This window comes from Idiotropiscis lumnitzeri, chromosome 5, assembly GCF_059441095.1.
Source record: "Idiotropiscis lumnitzeri isolate Australia: NSW breed Sydney's pygmy pipehorse chromosome 5, RoL_Ilum_1.0, whole genome shotgun sequence".
NCBI classification, from domain to species: Eukaryota; Metazoa; Chordata; class Actinopteri; order Syngnathiformes; family Syngnathidae; genus Idiotropiscis; species Idiotropiscis lumnitzeri.
In genome coordinates this window covers 15,225,086-15,232,536 of record NC_142395.1, presented here as the reverse complement: position 1 = coordinate 15,232,536, position 7,451 = coordinate 15,225,086, and the positions used below count along the sequence as shown (strand labels likewise).

Below are 7,451 nucleotides of genomic sequence, written 5' to 3'. Positions count from 1 at the left end.
GCGTGGAGAAAGAGAGGAGAGAGAGAGTTCAATTAGCCAATTTCTGAAGCTATGAAAAAGCAGCAAACTCAGAGGATGCAACAGATATTCGCAACCCGAAACTCAAAACATTAAAAAAAAAAGAGATGAAGAGCAAACGCATAAAACTAGTGAAGTCAATCTGGATTTGACACAAAATGGCGTTCTCTTGATTTGCAACTGTTTTCTTTTTAGAGTGAGCGTGATTGCGTGTGACTGACAGGCGCGAGGGGGCGGGCTTAGTGAATCTCAAAGCTGCAGCGCGCGTTCGTGAGACCCGGGGAGCTTCTGTCATTCACACGCATAACCGCGCGCACACATCCGGAGGAGGACACCGTACACTCGCTACTATCTACCCTGGCTATGGCACCACCTTTCCCGGTCACTTTGGGTCCTTTTCTTGGTGGGACGCGTCGGTGACGGTGGAACACAAGGTAGGACCTCGAACTTTTAAAAATGTTTTTATATATGTGTTTCTATTTCAATGTATGTGTTCTGTGGAAAACATGACACATTTTTACAGACTTCCATCGTCTTTTATGGTCACCTTTTATGTTGACGTCAGGTCAAGTTTGGCCGCATTTACACCCATTTCAGCAATCGATAGTGTAAACGCGAGTCGCCTTCGTCTATTTAAAGTGAATTAATTGAACAAGATAAACTTTTGCAGGCTTTATTTTTTATCTTAACGGCAATAATCGCGACGAAACACTGTTGTGGCCATTGAACGACTTAAAGGGGAATTTCCACTTGATCGACGTCCTTTGTGGTTTGTCACTGTACGTGTCTGACTGACAGGTGCTGAATAATTCTCATGATTATTGTTGAATATTCGAGATGCAGCAGCTTGTGGAAAATGAGGAAACAATATTTTTAAACTTAGTTCGTCATCAAGGGACATTTGAGTTGACATGTCTGGAAAGTGCTAAAAACTCACACACTCGAGTTTTTATCCTTTTCTACTCCACAGTCTCCACTTGGCAGCCTCAGTCCGTTTTGTCTGCCCTCAGTCTTCTTTTGAATAAAATTCCTGCGTTTTTGTAACATTTGATTTTACACAGCTAGAAATTATGGGGGTGAACACTAACTTAATCTGTGTACCCTGCAGTATTATACTTCTCAGTCTCCACTTTGCTGCAAATTTCCTGATTCTCACTACCATCGGTCTGCCCTCAATCTCTTCTTGAATAGCATGTTAAGTTTAGCATTTAAGGATATGGCAGGAAATTACAAAAACAATCATTCACTAATGTTGGTCCTCTGTTCTCTTGCTGCCCTCAGTTTATTCTTGGATAAAACATTAGTTTTATTGCAACATTTGTAAATGCACCTCTCGAAATGGGGGAGGTGGCAAGTTAGCTGTGGACTACATAATTATCCTCCACAAAAGTAATCACACATGCTAACGTTCGTTCTATATTCTACAATATTATACTCCGCAGTCTCCACTTGGCTGCTAAGGTTCGTTTTCTGTCTGCCCGGTAGTCTCCTTGTGCACTACCTCAGTGTCACTTATACGTTAGTACAAAATAAATGCACACACCCTAAAGTTAGCATACCCTGTTGATTTATTGTATTGCACAGTCTACACTTTGCTGTATTGCTCCGTTTTTCTACTCTTAAGCTTGTGCAGGTGTACCTAACGTTGTGCCTGTGGAGAGTACATATGTAAAGATGGTGCAGTTTGATTCTGAACTGCTTCCTTCCTTCCTCATTCGCTCACACAAATTGTGCTGTGATAACATGTTGGTTGCCAAACGACTCTCTTGCAAGTGCATGATTTCAACTCTTCTCTTTCACATCCTCTCATCTTCAATCCACGCAACGATGTAATTTGGCCTTGCATGGCATTTATTTGAGGTCCTTGATATCCACGTACAATACTCGTGAGCTCAAGCTTGCAATGGTTGAATGACTCTGTCTTAGTAGTTAAATTTATTTCCACCAGCTGTTGAAAACAAGTTTTGTTGAATTTACTCTATTTTATTTTGCCAAGTGCTTGCACAGAATACTTTGTGAAATCATCTGGATATATGTACATTTTTTGAAGTAACTACTTAAAAAAATCGATCTGGATCCAGATGGTTTTATTTTGCGCAACCACTTGATGAAATACAGTTGAGTAAATTCAACACACCATTTTTTTCTGTGTAGTTAGACAGTCATTCTCTAGTGCCTCACTTGTAAAGTTTAATTGCGTAGTAGTCGACCAAGAATGTTTGTGGTATTAGGGTAGAAAAAACGTTACCTGTAAAGGCTTCAACACACCAATCCGACATCGGCCATTGGAAAGTCAGCACACGCTGTCTGTTTGGCGTAGCGTGCCACGTTGTAAAGTTGTTGGGGCATCTGGGGGTTTGTGTTTGCTCAGTTCACCAAGTAGAATCAGGTCGGCCTGTCGGGACAAATGAGCACTGTGAGTGGCTGTTAGCTTGCGAATCAGTGCACTGGACAAGAACCGGAAGTGAAGCTATTTCTCAAGAACTAAATGAACTTTGCTCATTTTCACATCTCCTCTATGCACATAACGGCTGGCTGGAGTCAAGAGTGCTAAGACGAAGTCATCCCTCTCATTCATGAAAGACCACCGCATTGACTATCGCCGCCAATGACATTGAGGGGAACTACCGGTACTTCTCACGCACACAAAGAAGATCCTGAGTAGTTGGCGTCTCCATCGGCTTTTGCAGTGTGTTATTCGGTCATTTTCCGGTCCGACGTCTTTCTACTAGTGCTAGTACTAGCAAGATTTAACTGTGTACTAGTAGGCCAAAAGTGAGACTGTAGTGAAAAGTAAATCTTCCACCAAGACAGTCGTTCTCCTAGTGTTCCTGAGTCCACCTACTAGCGCTGCACAGTAGTTTATTGGTAAATTTTAATAGTTTACTAGTTGGCCAAAAGCTGCACTGGTAGTGTACCGTTGTTGTTCTTGTGTGCTGAATTGTCTCCCTTGTCATGACAAAGCGTGTAGTACTACTACTACATGGACCCTAAGCTAGATATATCACCAACATCGAAAAACCGCTGCAACGGCTTTTCATTGCAGGGCTTATACAGTAGTGTGGGTATAAAAAATCTGCGCAGAAGTAAGTGAGACAACTGACTGTTTCCGATTAACCAATCACATTCAATCACCTGCTAAATTGCAATCGGCACAAACCTGCCACGGTTTCAAATGCCTCTGATTAACCCCGAATCAAGTTCAGCTGTTCTACTAGGTCACTTTTCTACATTGGTGGCATCACAAAAAAAAACAAACAAAGAAATAAACATTGTGCATCCTACACGGGATTGAAGAAATGGCAAACATGATATCTTTTGTGCTTTGTAAATAATTGATTTGCTTTGCATGCATGCCTCCTCTCAAACACATTCCGTGGCCCTTAGTGCATCTGAAGACAGATTAGGTAATAATGACACAGTGGGCGAGGGAGAGGTCTCCCAGGGAAACTGCAATAGCAAAGGCCTTGCGGTAGAGTGAAGAGGCTTTCCTAATGGCACTTGATAGCAGCACACCGGCAAACAGACTTTACAGGCTGCGTTCGGCCTCCTGTCCAGGCGCCGCCAGCGGCTTTGAATGCACTATGCTGCCTTTATCAGATTGCAACGATATACAGACCCATTCAGACACTTTAAAGGTCATCCCTTTATAGAAATACGTAGCTATATAGAGAAAAAGTAGATGCATCCATTTTTCTTTAAATTATTTATTTATTTTACCGCTTATCCTCACGAGGGTCGCTGATGAGCTGGAGTCCATTCCAGTCACTTTGGGCAACCTGGACAACTCTGAACTGGTCGCCAGCCAAACGCAGAGTACTTATAGTAAACAAACAAGCATTCACACCTACGCACAATTTAGAGCAGGACTTTCCAAACTATTCCCAATGAGAGCCACATATAGAAAAATGAAATTCTTGAAACGTGGCAAAACCAGACCAATTAGTGATTACATATTGTAGTTGTTTTGGAAAAAAAAACCTCTTACGTCATAGCTTTCTGTTGAAGATGATGAACCAAATAGTTTTGGATTTTTCAGGATTTCGGGGTGGTCTCTCCCCCTTTATCTCACTCGAATAGATACGCCCCTGCACTAAACAGCAGTCAAATCACATCTCCCCATTCTGAACCAAAATGAGCAACCTGCAGTAGCATGACAGTTCTCTTCATTCACCAATGTATAGAGGCTTTTTATTTTTTTTTTTAACACATTTAATTGTGATTAGTTTATTTGCATCTTTACATAGCTAGCAAAGCTCTGTATGAAACTATTCTTCTTCTTCCTCTTCATAGTTGTCTTCTTCGACCTCTCTGACTCAATGTTAGAATCTACTGATTACAGTGTGTGACGGTAGCCCTAGAACAGCAAATGGGTACACTACCCCATTGTTAATGTCATTTCATACAGAATTCCGCTAAAATGTCGTAAAAACATTTTAATATTTTGCATTTTTTTTTATAATACAACTTCACTCAAAGGTCCTGTATAACTGACCAATTTTAATGACTAATGAAAGAAAGAATCATTTTAAAATAATTTAATTTGAAAAAAAATAGTGCTGATGAAATTTTATACATTTATGACGTAAAATTAGGAAATCTTAAAATGATTTTGTATAATGCTATTAAAAACAAGATGAATACACTTTCATTTTGCTTTTTTTTTCTAAATAAAGCCATCACAGTATGTTGGTTAACTTGAAGAAAAGCAACGCTTGCCCTTGTCTCTTGTTCACCCCTCCACCATTCAGTAAAAAAAAAAATCCTTTTCATAGATCAAGCAACAAACATAACCTTCTTTTGGTGGAGGTAGCAACTTTCTGTATTGACCTCTGACTCCTATTTGCTTGTACGGAAAGAGCCAGAAGCACTCGCTTCGAGCCAACGCGGGCCTCCTGTGGCTTTAGTGTTTGAGTAGCACAAGCGGTGCAGATGTGTGGGTGTCTTGTTCGTCCTCTCTCTCGTTCTCCTCATTTAGAATATTTTTCCACTTACTTTGGCTCAAGGACGTTATGTAATGCCGGTGAGAGTCTCATCTGCGCGAGGACCTTTGGAAAGAGCTTCTAGCCAGCTTCACATAAACGGGAACGACACCAAAATGGACCGTCGCCACCTCTTTGTCTTTCGGATTATTTCCTCACTGCGGGGCTAGCAATCCCCAACTCTTTAAAAATGGAAAGAATAATACTTTAAAGTGTAAACTTTGTGTGAAAAGATTTCGTAAAGCCTGTAAAATTGAAAAGGGGAGTAAATAATAATAAAGACATTGGTGACCACAAAAAAGTACGAAGTTCAGACAGAGATGCTATGGCAGGGAAGTTATTCATAAACAAAATATATATTTTGAAATTATTTAATAGCCAGTAAAGTTGGAAAAACAATCAGTGAATAATTAAGAAAAAATCTTTTTTACATGACGGTCACATAAACTAAAAAGTAAAGTAATAACTAATAGAAAAGGTCCTCTAAAATTTAAAAAAAATACAGTGAGTACACGTAAAATGCTAATTTCTTTTTTAAATGCAGGGATCAGTGAAATTAAAAATTGTTAAAACGTAATTTAAAAAAACAAGTTTAATTGAGATGCTGTATAAGTGAATGGGGGGAAAATGTGTAAAATTATTCGACAGTTTAATCATTAAAAGATTTAGGAAAGAGATCTTGTTAAATGAATTAATAGGATATCCCTTAAATCCTGTAAAATATAAAAAATGAAATGATGTTTTTTAAAACATGTAATTTCAGATAAAAGAACAAACATAAATATCATTTAAAATTGGAAAATTATAAATGAAAAAATGCTAATTAAAAGTATTTAAAACAATTCACACAGACATGATGTAAAATTAAAAATGAAATTGCATTAATAAATACGTAGTTTAAAAAAAAAAATAAGAACCGCTCTGAGGTCCTGCAAAATGGAAAATGTTTAATGACTTTGGCCTTGACCCATCCATGGGTAAATGTTACTTGAAAAGATTTAACAGCATTTCACAAACAAAAAAAATTGTAAGGCTTTTGCTTTTAATTCAAAACATTTATTCAATTTCACACCAATCCTGTAAAAGTGAAAAATTCAATGAATAAAAAAACATTTCATATTTGTTTCACCAACACGGACAAATTTCCAGGCAGTGTGCATGAAAGGGGATCTTGTCTGCCTCCAGCTATGTTTTTCCATGTTAGTCGGTACAAAAGTGTCACGCTGTTCACGTAACGATTGAGTTTGTAGCCACCAATACTCGATGATATTCACTCTCATTTGGATGCCTTTCAGCAATGTGTTGTTGTCTTTTTCAATCGGCCCCGCTGATTGTATTGAGCTGCTTAATGAGTGATTAGCCTCTCTGTTGGTTACAAAACATTTCATTCGAATAGACTGGAGTGGATGTAAAAGGGAGCTGTGGGTGCATGAATCTGCATGGGAGCCATAAAAGCCATGCACAATAATGATGTCATTATAAGTTCTTCCTTATATGGTTATCCCTGGGCTATTCTGACTGTCACATGCCACAGACTCCTGGAAACGGTTTGAATTTGTGGGGAGGAATGCACAATATATCTCCATTAAAAAAAGTTTCCTGTTTTTTTTTTGTTCAAAACACAAAAACTAAGTAATGACAGCATGTGACATCCCCCCCAAATAAGGGCGAATTCACACGGACTGAACTAGGGCTGCTCGATTATGAAAAAAATATTAATCACGATTATTTTAGGATTAATTGTTATTCAAACAATAATTTTTTGTGGAGGTGCAAAACAAAATGTTCTTAAATGTAAACAATATTAAGATTAAGCTCAAATTCTTTGAAACAATATAATTATGCAAGTTCCTTTTGGACCAAACAACATTTTTAAAACCTAGTTATTTTAATTTTAAAATAAGGTGCAAATGTATAAATTTGAGTACGGTTTCGTAACAGTGCATTGGCGTTTTCTTGCGATACACTTTTCAAATTACCATAGAACTGTTGTAATATTTAAATGAACAATTTCACTAGACCGCTCACATTTTGAATTCAAGTATACTCACTATAGTATTAGACATTATAAAATCAGTACTAGTTTAACAATGTTATATAAAAATCGTTTTCTACGATGATGCCAATTTTGTAATCGTTGAAAGCAATTATTGTAATAGAATTTTGATCAATTGCACGGCCCAATGCTGAAGTGCAAGTACGTGTGGGCATACTGTAGTAGAGGTGACATGTTTATATCCCATATTCCCCCTCCACCAATTTGTATTTCTTGTGCCCTTGTAAAGACAGCTTTTCACTCATGGACGGCAGCACGTCATTCACTACACTGTGTGTCAGTGACATATGGACCCATCACCAAACGCAAAATCCGCAATTCACATATGTCTCAATACTTCTGCCCATTTTGTGTTCATATAAGAATACTGAATTTAGAACTCTATATTGAAAGTG

The 7,451-nt window shown here is 38.2% G+C and overlaps 1 protein-coding gene across 3 annotated transcripts in view; it reads left to right on the top strand.

Annotated features, from left to right (window-relative positions):
- Positions 1 to 282: 282 nt before the first annotated feature.
- Positions 283 to 7,451, top strand: part of adcy7 (adenylate cyclase 7) — a 47,085-nt gene continuing 39,916 nt past the window's right edge. For 2 of the 3 annotated variants that reach the window (XM_088295669.1, XM_088295666.1), the window contains exon 1: positions 284 to 452. The gene's annotated coding sequence lies outside the window, so the exon portion shown is untranslated. Of the gene's footprint in view, positions 453 to 7,451 lie in introns of all 3 variants that reach the window. The other variant, XM_088295668.1, reaches the window with a different exon arrangement.